Source organism: Leptidea sinapis, chromosome 9 (genome assembly GCF_905404315.1).
Source record: "Leptidea sinapis chromosome 9, ilLepSina1.1, whole genome shotgun sequence".
Classification (NCBI taxonomy): Eukaryota; Metazoa; Arthropoda; class Insecta; order Lepidoptera; family Pieridae; genus Leptidea; species Leptidea sinapis.
This window is the reverse complement of record NC_066273.1, coordinates 9,544,302-9,560,515: the sequence shown is the minus strand read 5'-3', so window position 1 is coordinate 9,560,515 and position 16,214 is coordinate 9,544,302.

Below are 16,214 nucleotides of genomic sequence, written 5' to 3'. Positions count from 1 at the left end.
GAACCATGTAGGCCCTCTAACCTCATGTAGTAATAAGCGCAGGTGGTAGCACTCGGTGTTATTTGGATGTATCGTATAGACCCTACCGAGAAAAACGGCAAAAAAAACACGTTTGTTTTATGGAAGCCACCTTAAATATTCATTTTATTCTGTTTTTAGTATTTATTGTTATAGCGGCAAAAGGATCTGTGAAAATTTCAACTTTCTATCACGGTTCATGAGCCTGGTGACGGACAGTCAGACAGACAGATAGGCAGACGGACAGACAGCGGAGTCTTAGTAATACTGTCCCATTTTTGCCCTTTGGTTACGGAACCCTAAAAAAATTGAGGTGGGCACTCCATACCAGAGAGAAGACAAGAGAGAAAAAAACTTTAATATATTTCTTGAATGTGTGCTCATCTCTCTACCATAAATGAAAGATCGTTAATACAGACATAAAAGAAAAACGGTCCAAGAATCGAGCCCTGTGGCACATCGGAGCCTTTTGACTGCACACTTGTTTAAATTTCTACAAACTGTTTACGGATATAAAATGTAATTGGATAGATAAACGAGTAGAATGCACATACACTATACAGACACAATTTGATTATACATAATCTATTGTTATTTTCTAAAGCTATTATTGCTGTCTGTGAAATCTAGGGGTGAGGTCCTGGATTTCCATTATACAAGGTCAACCAACTTCAACAAAGTATAAAAAATGTAATACTTTTGGATCTACTGTCTCAGTTTAAGATCTTTTGTGAGGTGAAATAAACTGACATTAATATTATTTTATGCCTAACAGAGCGACCAGGGCGAGATGCATCTATGACATCACAATTCCCGGATTGAAAACACATAGACGTGACTTAAACTAACTTTGTGCTAACCCGCTGACTCTGCATTTTCACGGCTTTTATGTATCAACTTATATTTGAATATTTGGAAAATAAGAAAAACAAATAAAGAATAGCTGTAAGTAAACAAAACAGTGGTTTATTCATACAAAATGCGAAACGATTTTTCACCAACCTATTATTAAATAAATCCTTTTTATACCTTGATCTTGAAAATACAGTTCATTTAAATCAAATTAAACTGTCTTCGTTTTTATTTCTTTTAATTTTATTAGTATAATAATACTAACAAAGGTTATATAAAAGTCTTGAATTATTGAGTATGCTTTTTCTTAGTAACTATTATCAGTTCTCCACCTGAGTTAGTGAATCTTCCTCAAAAAAACTACAAAATTATGTACCTTTCCTAAACGGCCCGGCTATATAGCCACAAAGAAACTACCAGGTATTTTTAATACCACCGATCGATGTCAGGCATTCCAAAGCTGCGTTGGGTGACCAACCATGATGAAAGTCATTATATTAATACCTGTATAAGTAGTATCTGTCATTGATAAGCTGAAGATTTCTAGACATCCCAAGATTTGGCGGGCGCTCTTTATGATTTTACATTAAAAAATCTCTCAGTGCATGACTCTACACTTTGTATATTAATAAACATACAAAATATCTGAAGAGATATTTGTTTATAATATATGTCATTATCTTCATAACAATTCACTACAATAAATTAAACTTTTATCAAATATAGCAGTAAACAGTAAATAAAATATAGCAGATGCTAGAATGTCAATATTCCCATTCGGCGTAAATACGTAATAAAATGTCCAATATTTTTTTTTGTCAAATTGTAACCGTTATCGTGTTTTGATAAGAAAAGGTTAAAGTTTTAAGGGTATTATAACGTAGAAATCTATGAATGAAATGGATCAAAGGTTACGTTGACGTAAGGTCGCAGCTGTTTGAATTCGATAGGGGTGCAACATCGGTACAATTTGTTTTGTCTATATATTTTTTTCTCATACTTGATCACTTTTCTTAAAAAGTTTGTAGGTAGTTGTTTTTTATATCTTGAGAGATAGAATAGTTTTTATTTCGATTCATGACTCTTAACATTTTTTAATTTCAAATTTTATTCCTGTATAAATAAATAATTCTATTCTTTTATTTGTAGTGGCTTCTGTGGAAGGGGCACCACAACTCGCCTATGTCACGTTTCAGTGGACCACCAAGCTTAGAGTGTGTCATTTGATCGGTGTTAACGAATTTACAAGTGATTATAGTAATGACCGGTGCCCAGAATCAAAACAGATTTATTTTCTTATCATACCTGAAACAAATATACATGCTGTTAGATTATAATGGACAAACACTGATAATATTACTTATATAAAACATTTATTGTGTTAGTATATTTACAAAAGGAGTGAAAACGAAGCTGAGGAGGCATTTCATGGAGGTGGGGCGGGGGATTTCAGGAGGTATAAAAATGTACAAGGAAGACTTCATTAAAGGACAATTAAAGAACAAATAGTCTACATTTCCCTCTTCAAGTCCACAGTCACATAGAGAATGGTCTCTAATTCTTAGTTGGGCTAGGAATACTGAAGTGCAAAAGTGGTTTAAGCGTAACCGGCAAACTGTTAATATTATTGATTTATTGGGGAATCTAAATTTCAAGAACCATCGTTTTAAATGGATTACGTGTTGTATATCATCATTTATTGATGTACAGCAAACTGTCAAAACAGTTCTGCTCTGACATTATTTCATTAAAATAATAGGTTAAAACGAAATAGTTATGTAATGATTGAATTTCTACAAATTTCGTTAGAAACAAAAAGATTTTAAATTTTGTATAGGTAAGAATTATGTTATTTTTAGGCGAAGCATAGCGACCACTCATCAGCTACTTTTATTTTACTTTTTCCTCTACTAGCACTTACTTAGCTTACATTTTTACAAGTTTAGCGAATATTACCTCAGACTGAAAATTAATAACGAAGTAGGGTTATTGAGATGTATTAATTGAATAAAAAAGGTGGGTTAATGAGCTGCAATATTGGATGATTTATATACGACTACGGATGAAGGTGTTGAACTCATCAGGAATATTTTTAAGGCCTTGGAGGAATCACAGAAGGCACTTGGTATCTTCTGTGATTTCTCTAACGCTTTTGATTGTGTATAACATTCAACGCTGGTCAGGAAGCTATGTCACTATGGTATACGAGGATCTGCACTCGATCTTCTGATCTCATATATAAATTATAGGATTATGAGGGTTGATGTGAATGGCAGGAGATCTGCTGGGACTCATCTCGGTATGTGGGTGCCACAAGGGTCTATTCTTGGACCGTTCCTCTTCTTAATTTATATAAATGATCTACCTAACTTTGTTGAAATAAACACAAGGTAGTATTGTTTGCGGATGACACTTTGCTCATATTCAAAGTAAAAAGAAGCCAAGTTTTATATGACGAAGTAAACAATGCTCTATCTGACACCGTGTGTACTGGTTTTGCGCCAATTACTTATTGTTAAGTAGTCATAAAACTAAATATATTAAATTACCTACCTAAACTAAATACACAAAATACCGCGCCAAATGTCAAAAATGTAGATGCTAATATTTTATTAACCGGGGGGGTTGAGAAATCCAGTGGAATCTACTATATTTCTTGGCATTACTCTTGATTCCAAATTGCATTATGACGGCAAACTATCACCGTGACCTTATTTCTCTACCGATAACATCATTTCTTATTCGTTTCTTCAGAATATAATATAATAACATCAAAAAACATGATCATAACTTTAATGGGACATATGACGGTAAACTATTAAACAACACAGTTTCAGCCCTATTGACATATGTAAGTACTTGTAAATCGAACACTGCGTAGTTTCTAGTAATTAATCATTGCTGATATTAGAGAAATATTCATCATTAATTGACGTTATGTCCTATAATCATATATATGTATATTATATTGTACGGTTATTTACATATAAATAATCGAATGCCAGATAAATCGATGACTCGGCTCGAAAATCTTGACTGGTTGAATTGGAACAGACTATAACTACAATATGTAGATAGGTATAATATGGTAAATATAAATAAAAAATGAATTTGTCAAAATAAGAACCATGTTAAGTACTATTTAATTTACTTTAAATATCAACGTCAATATGTAAGTATGAAAGTAAGTACATGACTATGATAGGGCGTAATACTAGCCAAAAAGCATTATTGCATTTTTGGTAGATGTAAAAGACAACGTGTTCTACCAACTGGGTACCAAATTTGGAGTACTGAAGCAATCTTATAAATCAAATCAATCAAATCAAAATCAGTTTATTCACGTAGGTCACGGAAATGACACTTATGAATGTCAAAAAAATCTATCTTCGTAAAGTGTTGAGCTAATGAGAAGAAGTAGCAAGAAACTCATTGCCACTCTTTTATATCAAGATTTACATTTAAGTACATCGATTTACAAATCATTTCAAATTACAATATAATATGTAAAATGATGCAACAGACACAAAATCAATCTACCTCATATTCTGAAAACCTAAACTAAATAGTTAGAGAACTAGTGTAGCATTTGGAATTAATATTTAATAAAGTACATATTATCTGTAGTTGATTTCTTGTAGGTATTAATTAGTATAGATATTAATTAATTGATTGTATGTAGGTATAGAATTTAATGTTTAGTTTATATAATATTTAAAATAAATTTTGTAACATAAGGCGTAGACTAAGATAATGCATTAAGTCAAACCTCTGTGGTTTTTACAATGTATATTATTTTGTAAATTTATATAAATAATAAAAAAATAAATTATAAATAACCAGTATTTTTTTTTATTTGTTTCCAAAACACTATTGAAAGTTAATTATATTTACTCAATTTCCTTCTAAAGTAACAATTAATAAAAAAAAGGATTGAGTTAGCGAATTCCACTTCTTTTTTAATAACACTACGTTTCAAAACTTACGACTAATTTGGTGCAGACATTTATATGATGAATAAGGATGTTAGTTTCCGAGTCATGGATGTTTATTTGAATTAATGTTTGTTTAAGTATGTATTTTGTATTAAATATATGGGTGTTCGACAATAATAAACACGAACAAAAGTTTATTTGTTCTGTTATTTGCCTGGTAACCTCTGAACTTTACTACGAAAATTTACTATTTTGAATATAAGTATTACAACATAGTGACCAACCTTAGCCTGACCCTTGTTAGAGAGGTATTAGTAACACTGGTACCGGTGTTGTGTGTGTAGTGCTAAATACTTAATGATATATCATTTCCTAATTAACTATAAAAGCATAAAAGTCACTTATTTTCTCAAAATTGTTTCCTTAAAAATTATTTTTGATGCCATTTCTAATATACTAGATACTACTACTGCTTCGCGCAAGTAACTCTCTGAGCATACTTTTTTTTGCGCTATTTTAAATAAAATATACAATATTGTACTGTCTATTGCTATTGCTATAAAATAATCATAATCTAGTTCCAGGTTGTCCGATCACTTAGATATACAGCTGAGAAGTTGTTGAATTTACGACAGAGTCATTTTTAATAAAACATTTAAATTTATTTATAGATAATGCCTGAACAGTGGCTGGGACTTTATTATACAAGTGTAGGTATACATTTATCCTTAAAGCTATTATATATCTTAGGAAGCCTACTAGAATTAGTTGCAAGTAATCCGTTATTTCTAGTGTAATAATAATGAAAGTCACTATTAAGAGCAAAAAGGTGACCACAATGACGAAAGGTGATTAGCAGCGCCATTTGAAATACAGAAAGGCTTGCATGTTTTTATATATGTTTGTATATTTTATGCCGACTTCCAAGTATACGATATGCGAGGACCTTCTTGCCTCGCACAGCCACTCTGTGGAACCAATTACCATCTGCAGTTTTTCGATTCGACTTCGGGTCTCGGGTCTCGCATACTCCGGCCTTAAGGCTGCTATCCCATGAAATTTTCAAAATAGCGCATAGTTGAAACAATTTCTTGACGGTTTATATAAAGCCTATATTTTAACAAAAAAATAATTAAATATCTACAGAATATGGGAAGAAAATTATTTTTTCATTACATTTCTATTTTTTATAGACAGTGCGAAAAAAATACCCCTAACTTTTACAGTTGGAGCCATGCTAATCATTATATCAAGATAAAAATTGTACGAAAATTTATTAATTGTACCTACACCAATATTAATTTTAATATAACATAATTAATAACTATCTATTTAGTATAACATAATTTGTATAGAAAATTGTATTATGTTTGTAATAAATTAAAAATGAAAATGATGAAAATTCCGAATTAAAACTATGGCGATCTTGTACGGGATAGGTAACCTAACTCCGCTCGATTCCTCAAGGCCGTTGCCTCAGCCTTAAGGCGAAGAGTAAGCAGAAAACACGCAAACATGGTGTTTTTAGACAAGTTTTGTGGTGAAAGTATAGCATTTCGAGCTATGAACACTACTTAATCCTGTTACACATATCCTTAAGTCTTATTTGTAGGTTGCTAATGCTTGTTGTTGGTTATAGTTAACACTGCCGAGCCTTTTTGAACTATCACATTTCTTTGAAGTTAAACAAGTTGTTTGGCATGGCGTGACGCATTTTTTTGGTACTTCTCTCAGAAAAGTTATTCTTATAGCTTGTACTTTTTTGTGTAGGTTCATTTATTCAGATTAGTAGTGAATAACAAGGATTGTAAGCATATAAACTGTTTTCCACGCAAGAATTTTGAAAATATTGGCTTTGTTACATAGATGGCGGGCCGGCAGCCGTGAAATCATATAGCTCAAGGTCGCTGGCACTTAGTGTCGCCTTAACCTAAAGGCCGCCAACGCATCTCTTGACCCCTGGTTTAGCGGATGTCGGAGGTTACTTCACCACATCCATCACGCGTGTCCCTGGTCCGTTTGCCCCCTCTTATATATTTTTCCTTTTAAGATAATAACCTCAATTTAATCATTTTAATTACAATCTAGCCTTAGGCTACTAAGCGATTTGATTTAACTTAATTTAATTACTAAAATAAAACAAAGAAAGTGACCATTAGCACTATTGTTATTGTCCCTATTAAGGGGAAGACACTATCTTCTAGTGTTCTTTACACTTTTAGTAGGTACATGCTAGTTTCGCTATTCACTACACTATATTACACTAGCTTTTAACTACACTAACTCAAAAGGTATGGTTCTTTTGAGTCTTCTCGCTAGGTTCGTGTTGTCGAGGAGCTGGATAGCCTCGGCGTTCACATGATGGTGAAGTCTTATCTCATGAGCTTCTGCATATGTTTGAATAATTTTTACGACTAAATCCAGCATCAGTACGCGATGAACGTCGTCGTTTCGTTTGTATGTTTCGTATGTTTAACACCTAAGTTGAATACTATAAGACCCCACTGGCTTAAGGATCTGTTTATATAACAGGGCTAGAAATAAAAAATATATTGTTCACTGATAATGAGTAGTGCTTTCTAAGTAACCAGTATTTTTAAGCGTAATCCAACTCCTTTCTTTTCTTTTCTTTCAGCTTTCCAGCGTAGCTTTAATATCAGGATTAGATTATCATCCCCTCCATCTGGATGTCAGGCGTTCCTCCATCCTTTCTTCCTCGTGATCTTGTGTTTATAATTATAAATTTACTTTATTTTTGACTTACTCGTGTAAAAGCCTTTTAGTTTTTGACGTTTGAGTATTTTGTTGCGTCACTTTGCATATATTGTAATGGAAATGATTAATTGTAAATTGCATTAAAAATAAGAACTTGTAACACCTAATCTGTCTGAGAAAATCTGCCTTCTGGAAAGAGCTGTATGAAAAAAATTACATATTTCAAGTGTAATATTGTGCGATTTACCTATGAAATAAAAATATTTTTGATTTGTTTTTATTTATTTATTTAAGGAAAATCAACAGCTAATACAATTTCTGTAGAAACTTAAATAGTAACAGATAGCCAATTACAGGTTTGCACTAATAGAAGTAATATAAAATATATACGTGAACACTATTTTTCGGCTCAAATTCATGACAATAAAGATACTTTTAAACAGATAACAAAAAACAATAGTTAATTAAAAAAGTTGAGGGTTATGCACTGCTTTGCCTTGGAAATGCTTGTAGCAAATATGTCAATATAATCTACTAACATCATTTACTGTTCTACACACTCGCACGATATATGAGTTTTGCCTATAATTGCCACTAACAGAAGGAACACTAAGTGTAAGAGGACTATATCTAAGAGTTTTTTGAGGTACATTAAAATTATAATTAGGTTTTTATTGTATAACTCTATCGTTGGCAGGAAACATAATGTTCGTATCTAGATTTTGCCAAAAGACACATTCTGTTTTGATTCAGACACAACTGTTTTGCAATACAAATGTGTTTACAATAAGGGGGCGACACATCTGGACCGAAAATCGAAATTATAATTTGTAATATCTTCAAATAAACAACAAAAAATTCATATTTGCATTATACAGTGAACGTTTGGTATTATTGAATTCTAACGAAAATTTACATGATGTTGTTTTGAACCAGATATTCAGATAACGTTATACTAGTTAGCTACTTTTGTAGCGCTGAACGAATGAAATTAACAGCGATGGTCATAGAATGTCTGGGAAATGTTTGAAATATCTGTTTTTTGGTTGCTTCGGAGATGGTTTCCTTGTTGAAATAAATATTATAAGTATGGTACATATTATCTGTAGTTGATTTCTTGTAGGTATTAGTATGTAAATTATGTATCTACTTATAGCCGATTGTGACTTTTTTTTATCAAAATAAGGGACGAGACGAGAAGGACGTTCAGCTGATGGTAATTAATACGCTCTACCCATTACAATGCAGTGTTGCTCAGGATTCTTGAAAAACCCAAAAATTCTGAGCAGCATTACAATTGCGCTCGTCACCTTGAGACATAAGATGTTAAGTCTCATTTGCCCAGTAATTTCACTACCTACGGCGCCCTTCAGACCGAAACACAATAATGGTTACTGCTTCACGGCAGAAATAGGCGCCGTTGTGGTACCCATAATCTAGCCGTCTTCCTGTGCAAATGAGCCTCCCACTGGTAAATTTTTTATAGATATTAGTAATTGTATGTAGGTATAGAATTTAATGTTAAGTTCATATAATATTTATTATGTACATTTTGTTACATAAGGCGTAGACTTAGATAATGCATTTAGGTCAAACCTCTGTGGCTTTTACAATGTTATTATTTGTTCATATTTTGTAAATTATTATATAAATAAATAAAATAAAACGAATGCTATTTTCAATATTTTATTTGTTTTCTTCAATATGTAATAGCGGATCCGACACACGTCTTAAATTTGAAATTTGAAATATTTTGGGCTGTTTTCATTGTAGAGCAAGAGACCGTGAACCACAGACCTACGTAATTTTATAAAAGCTGAAAGTTTGTCAGCTCTTGCTCCCAACACAGGTAAGAACGATGGACAATTATGGAGTTTTGGTTACAGTGGCTTTGGCAGGTAAACGGCACTAAAGCTGTGTTAAATACCGATCTAAATACATCACATAATAAAGTGCGATTTTTCGGTATTACCTTCATAATAATGTTAAAAATCACTTTATTCATTGCCAGACACTTAATATTGCGGCAACCCCTTGCCAGACTGCCTTAATGTTCATGCAATTAAAATTTTACTTACGTTATAGCATAAAAGCTGATTTTTTTATATAATTCTTAGGTAATAAGTACTTAGATGATGTTTCCTAATTAGCCAGATACTTTTAAAAGTTCCAACCCCTTGCCAGACGTGGCTTTGGCAGGTACTAAAGGCGTGTAAAATACCGATCTAAATACATCAAATAATAAAGTGCGATTTTTCGGTATTACCAAAAAATATAATATTATTATTATAAATCACATTATTCATCGCCAGAGACTTAATATCGTGGCAGCCCCCTGAAATAATTTTATTTACGCTATAGTATAAAAGGTGATTTTTACATACTTTGGTGATAACTAGATGATGATTCCTCGTTAGCCAGACACTTTTGATAGTTCCAACCACTTGCCAGACAAACATTGTAAATCGTAAGAAGAGAGTAGTAGGGATTCGCCGGTTCTGGCTCACAGTAGTGGGGATTCGCCGGTTCTGCCTCCCGGATTCTGGCTCACTTGTTCGTGATGCCTACTAAAAAAAAAAGTTTGGTGTCAAACTGGGGGTTTTGACATATTTCCAAGCGATTGCACTGATCCGTTTGTCGATATCTTTTATAGTTTCTAAGTTAGCTTTTTAAGTTAAACAGATCCATACTCATTACTAATCAGTGGTAATTAACCTAATGAGTGGTGAGCACCTCAATGTTAATTCTATGAATGTGATAGATGTAATTAGTAAATTACCTCTCACATTCGTTACTACGATTAAAACGACATTTTTGTGCTGTGTTTATTATTTATGTTAAAAGATAATATAAATAAATTGTATAATAAAACATCGTTGCATATTGTACCGTTTTCAAAATATTTGATGAAATCATTCAAACTTTTCTTATTTAACTTAAAGTATAGATACATTAAACAGTACTCGCAAAATATACCTACTGCGGTTAATAAATTCTTTACTCTTGTAGTATTGTAGATATACATTCTGCAATTATTTTGCAGTTGGTGCAGACTTATATAACTGATAGTCTATGTAAATTTTGAAAACATTCTAAGGAAAGACTTTCGATGCTACCTACAACTACATTCAATTGTTAAAAACTTTAATTTATTCAGTCAATAAAAAGAATAATGGTGAAGATCGATTCATGAGTGTTCAACGGGTCTGTTTCTCTGCTAGTTTTGCTATCATTGTCCGGAGTTCGGCACAGAAGACATCTGCCGTTATTGCTTAACCAGATCGGAGAAAACTTTAGCGAATAACACCATGCTGAGACCACCATACAGTTAGCATTAACTTTTTATTGGTAAGCGCGTATTAGGACACTACTGTGACGTTTGACCTGGGGACAGCTATTGCATTTTACGCTTTCGGTTATCGTAAAGAATCCATTTATCATTTCATCAAATCGCATGTCACAATTCAATCCAACATTTCTTCATTTTTATTTTATATTGTTAGTTAATAATCTCCTGATAAACATTGATATTGAAAGGTGTTTCTGCCACGTTAGTTACGAGTCGAAACTCGTATTCGTAAATCACTCGAATTTTCGATTCTATCTTTCTTGTCTAAGCTGAATAAAAAAAAACAACTGAAAGTCGGTAATCGAATGTTGCACATTTTTTACGAGGAGAATACATAGGTGCCATGTGAGAAAAGTTTCACTCAAAAATCTCAAACCATGAAGGTTCTATGTCAATTCGAAGCACCTATTACAACAAAACGGCAATTGCATACTTTAACCCCTATTAATAAACCATTGAAAAAAATATGTGATTTAACTTAATATTCATGCGATACTACGTGACTAAGCTATTGAAATCATAGAAAAATATTAGAGATCATCAGGGTTAGCTATGTTGTTGTGTGATAACCCAGACACTACGATTATCACTCAGTCCGGTCATCTGAAGAAAATTTATGTTTTTATTTTCTAGTTCAGTTAGTTGGATGGGAGGAATTGGAACGCTACTGATGACATTTTCAATATACGTATCACTCCGGCTAGGTATAAAACTGAATGAACCACATCAATGCTGATGTGTCGCTCAGGTAGATGCTCTTGGGCGTCACGAGCTATCCTGACTAAACCGGCATTTTTAGATCCAAATGGTATTTACCCGCCGCGACTGCAAGCGTCCTAATGGAATGACCCTTGTGGCTTGGGCACGGGGAAGGACGCTGTTGTGGGACGCGACTTGCGTCGACACTCTGGCTCCTTCTCAAAGCTATGTAAGTTGGTGTTGGGGCTGCTGCTTCGACTGCCGAAAACAGCAAGCGTCGCAAATATGTCGGTCTCAGTGAGTCATGCCGTTTGGTGTCGAGACACATGGCCCGTGGTGCCCAGAGGCGCGGAGAATGTACAAAGTACTATCTTTTTGCCTCAATAAGGCTACTGAAACCAAAGCGCTGGCAGCTATTTGGGTCAACGGATCAGCCTAGCTATCCAACGCGACAACAGTGCCAGTATTCTTGGTACACGTAATGATAGTTTTAATTTAATGTAATCATAAATAGTATTGTAAATATAGTTATAAGATTTGTTGTTGGAATAAATAACACGAAGATTCTTATAAATATATAAAATCCACTGAAATTGCATAACCTGTATAAAATCATTTTGTGGGCTTGTTTTGTGACCACGTTTTTTATAATTTTGTGGTTTTTTTGCGTAGCTTCAACTCTTTCCGAACGTATGGTAGATTAAATATAACCCTCGAAAAATGTGATATGGCGGGAATTGAAAATACGCGTTCCAAATTTGAATGCAAAATATTAACAAATAGAACTTTTTAAATTGTAATAATATTTATGGGGAGACCACGTACTAGTAAAAAAAGAAGGACTCCGCGCCGTGATATTAGCAAGTGAAGCACCTTTATGCTAGTGTGTGTGCGGTTACGGGGTATACCAGATACACAATTTTTTCTCCCTTAAATAATCATATATCCACAAATACTTTTATAGTATTGTTTTTACACTTTTTCACAACGCACGACGGCATTTTTAAAATATTTTATTGCGACGCAAACTGATCTGTCACAGACTATAGCAAATTTCATAATGGCCGCCGATCGGCTTGTATTAGTGTAAGTGTATGCGTGGGGCTATGTATTTACACGTTTACCGGCTTGTTTAGGTGCCTCACTCTTATATAAGGTGACACGGAGTCCTTATTTTACTCGTCCGTGGGGGAGATTAGTTATTTTATAAAATTAAATCAATTAGATAAATTTAAGTATAACGCGATACATGTTCCTAAACTCTAATATTACCATATAGTCAAAGCTTGCCCCATTATCATACTATATATTCCCACAATCTATAGGAGAATCAAATATGTATGTATTTTAAACCGCGTCACCAAACTGGTTAGATCCAGTTCATATATACAATAAATAATTTACATCACTCACAGATTCCCGTATCACGACATCATAAACTACATTTAATAGTTTTAGCACGCGATACTAACGAGTAAACTGCATGCATTCAGTACTTCTCAATATCTTTACACATTGTTGTACTAAATGATAAGTGTAATTTACAATAATTGATTGACAACCTTATTAGATGAGATGTTTTTGACCTCAATCTAATGCATACCTACAGATATTCGCGAGTACAACCAGTGTTATGCTATTCACTATATGTATTTATAAGACGACCTGTATAGCCGAGTGGTTAGCGATCCTACCCACTAAGCTAGAGGTCCCGGGTTCGAATCCCGGGAGGTGCAAACATTTATATGATGAATATGTTTCCGAGTCATGGATGTTTAAATGTATTTATGTATTTTTATATGAATTTATGTATGTTTAAGTAAGTATATTGTATTAAATATATCATTGTCTTGTAACCCATAACACAGGCTATATCTATACTAATACTAATATTATAAAGCTGCAGTGTTTGTTTGTTTGTTTGTTTGAACGCGCTAATCTCTGGTACTACTGGTCCGATTTGAATGATTCTTTCAGTGTTGGGTAGTCCATTTATCGAGGAAGGCTATAGGCTATGTTTTTTTTTTCAAAATTAGGGATCCGTAACAAAATTGCTATTTTGTAACACAAGGTGTAAAATCGAAAACCTATTTTTGCGTGCGCTGCAAAAACTATTGACAATAGAACAAAATGATGTACAGGCTATAATAAAGGCAATATTTTATTACTTATAAAACTATCGCGTGAATTATGCTTTATATGGCAAAACAACGTTTGCCGGGTCAGCTTATATATATGCTTAACTTGGGGCCAGATAATTTGTGTAAAAAGTGTGTCAATATATAAAAAATAAAACCAACACAGATAATTTAGAAATAGTAATAAAATATCGAATATAATTAGTTCTGTGTTTATATCTTACATAGTTTTAAGATAACATGAATAAATCATATAAAAAAGACAATTTTTCAAAAAATAAATTTATCGAGAGTTTTTCTCGTAATCGTGTTTTCGAAACTGCAAAAATTTAGTTAAAGAAATGAAGATAAACATGTCCAAAAACTGGAACCTTAGTATTTGTAGAAGTATTTTAAGTAGATTTTTAAAAATGTTAATTTTTGGGACTATAGCGCCTTAAATATTTAAATTATTAACAGCTGCATTTAATTTCCGGTCTCTAAGGAATCCAGATTATGTCTGATTTGTCGACCGATCCAGAATTTACATTTCGATATTACAATCTTAAATTCAAAATCCTCATAGCCATAGATTAAGAATTGGTCTCCGCTGCGCTCCAACTAGATACCGCAGGCGTAGTTGTACATTGCGGCATATAATACTACGCCCAAGTGGGCGAACTCGAACCGGTCTCGAACAATGTGTGACGTTGACGTGCCATATGTTCTGTTAAACTTTGCTAATAATTGGCCGGGTTTTTGTATTTTATTAATTTAATTGTAAAATAACACGAAGCCTATATTACAATATTTGAAAGATGCCACGCACACGAGCATCTAATAGTTGGCGTAATAAAAAAGCTATTCTTCTTAGGCAGTGAGGTCTCTAGTTGGAGCGCAGCGGAGACCAATCCTTAATCTAAGCTCATAGCGTAGAACACGTTCATCTGTCACATTCATTAAACTATTTCTATTTATTAATCTAAAAAATAAAAACCAAACTATAAAGAAGAAATAATTTTCAATAAGCAAAAACTATGAATTCTGTGATTATAATTATTATTATTATATGACAGACAAATGTATTTTCATGTAAAAGGCATGGGGTGCTTGATGTCACATAGGTTAATAACTTAGTGGCGGTGTTTGTAGTTAAACTCCTCCGAAACGACTTGATCGATTCTCATGAAATTTTGTGTGCATATTGGCTGGGTCTGAGAATCGAACAACATCTATTTTTCATCCCCCTAAATGTTAAGTCCACCCCTAAATATTTTTTTTAATTTTTAAATATTTTTTTTTGTTTTTTTATGATACATCATTACATATATACATATATACCCAAAAAATACATACAAATCTAAATTCACCACATCCACAGATAACGCACTAGAGTTGCAAGATGGTATTCGAATTTAATGATTATTGAAGTATGATAAATTATAATATAATATCATTTGGTATTTATTTATTATTATTTTTATTTAGTTATTTATTACACCCCAAAAATTTTCATTATTGAATTTATTTTATTACTTTATATGGCAATACAACGTTTGATGGGTCAGCTAGTAGCTATATAAATCTTTTATTGGCATACTAGCTGGTGCCCACGAGTTCGTCCGCGTGGAATTAACACTTTTGAAAATGAAGAATTCCGTTACAACTTGCTTTTTATGATGTGTGTGGGGTGAAAAAGGGGGATGACAATTCTATAGTTGGTAGCTTATAAAAATGTATTAACCACAGCAGTTTATAGTGTATTATTTGCAGAGTGAGTATATTAAAAAATAAAAAATACTACCCAAAGTAACTATTGCACGCTCACGAAGTCGCGAGGAAAAGCTAGTAATAATCGCGAAAAGTAAAAGCGAAATTTTAGATGATTTATATGTAATTCACTAGCTGAGCCAGCAAACGTTGTATTGCCGATATTAAAATCGCGATACAAAAGTAACTGTTGATCGTAGATGGGTGAAAATTTGAAGTTGTATGTATTTTTTAATGCTGACTCATAATCAAACTTTTTTATATTACAAAATTTAAAAAAAAATCGAAAAATTTATAAATGCAAAATTGGCGCGACCTTAACATTTAGGGGGATGAAAAATAGATGTTGTCCGATTCTCAGACCTACCCAATATGCACTCAAAATTTCATGGGAATCGGTCAAGCCGTTTCGAAGGAGTTTAACTACAAACACCGCGACATGAGAATTTTATATATTAGATAATATCGATTAACATTTATGCCCTCCTTATGTTATATATTGTAGAAAATTTAGCAGTGTTACTTCAGTTATGATAATAACAACATCATAATAATCTTGACCTGATGCTGAGACATCACCAATCTGCAGGATGCCCAACTCTTCACCAAGTTACAGCAGAGGTGTGGTGTTTGGGCTCATTGGAATCGTCTTATGTCAAGCTATAGGATATATATGTTTGGTAAGCGATCCTACCTACTAAGCTAGAGGTCCCGGGTTCGAATCCCGTTAGGTGCAAGCATTTATATGATGAATATGGA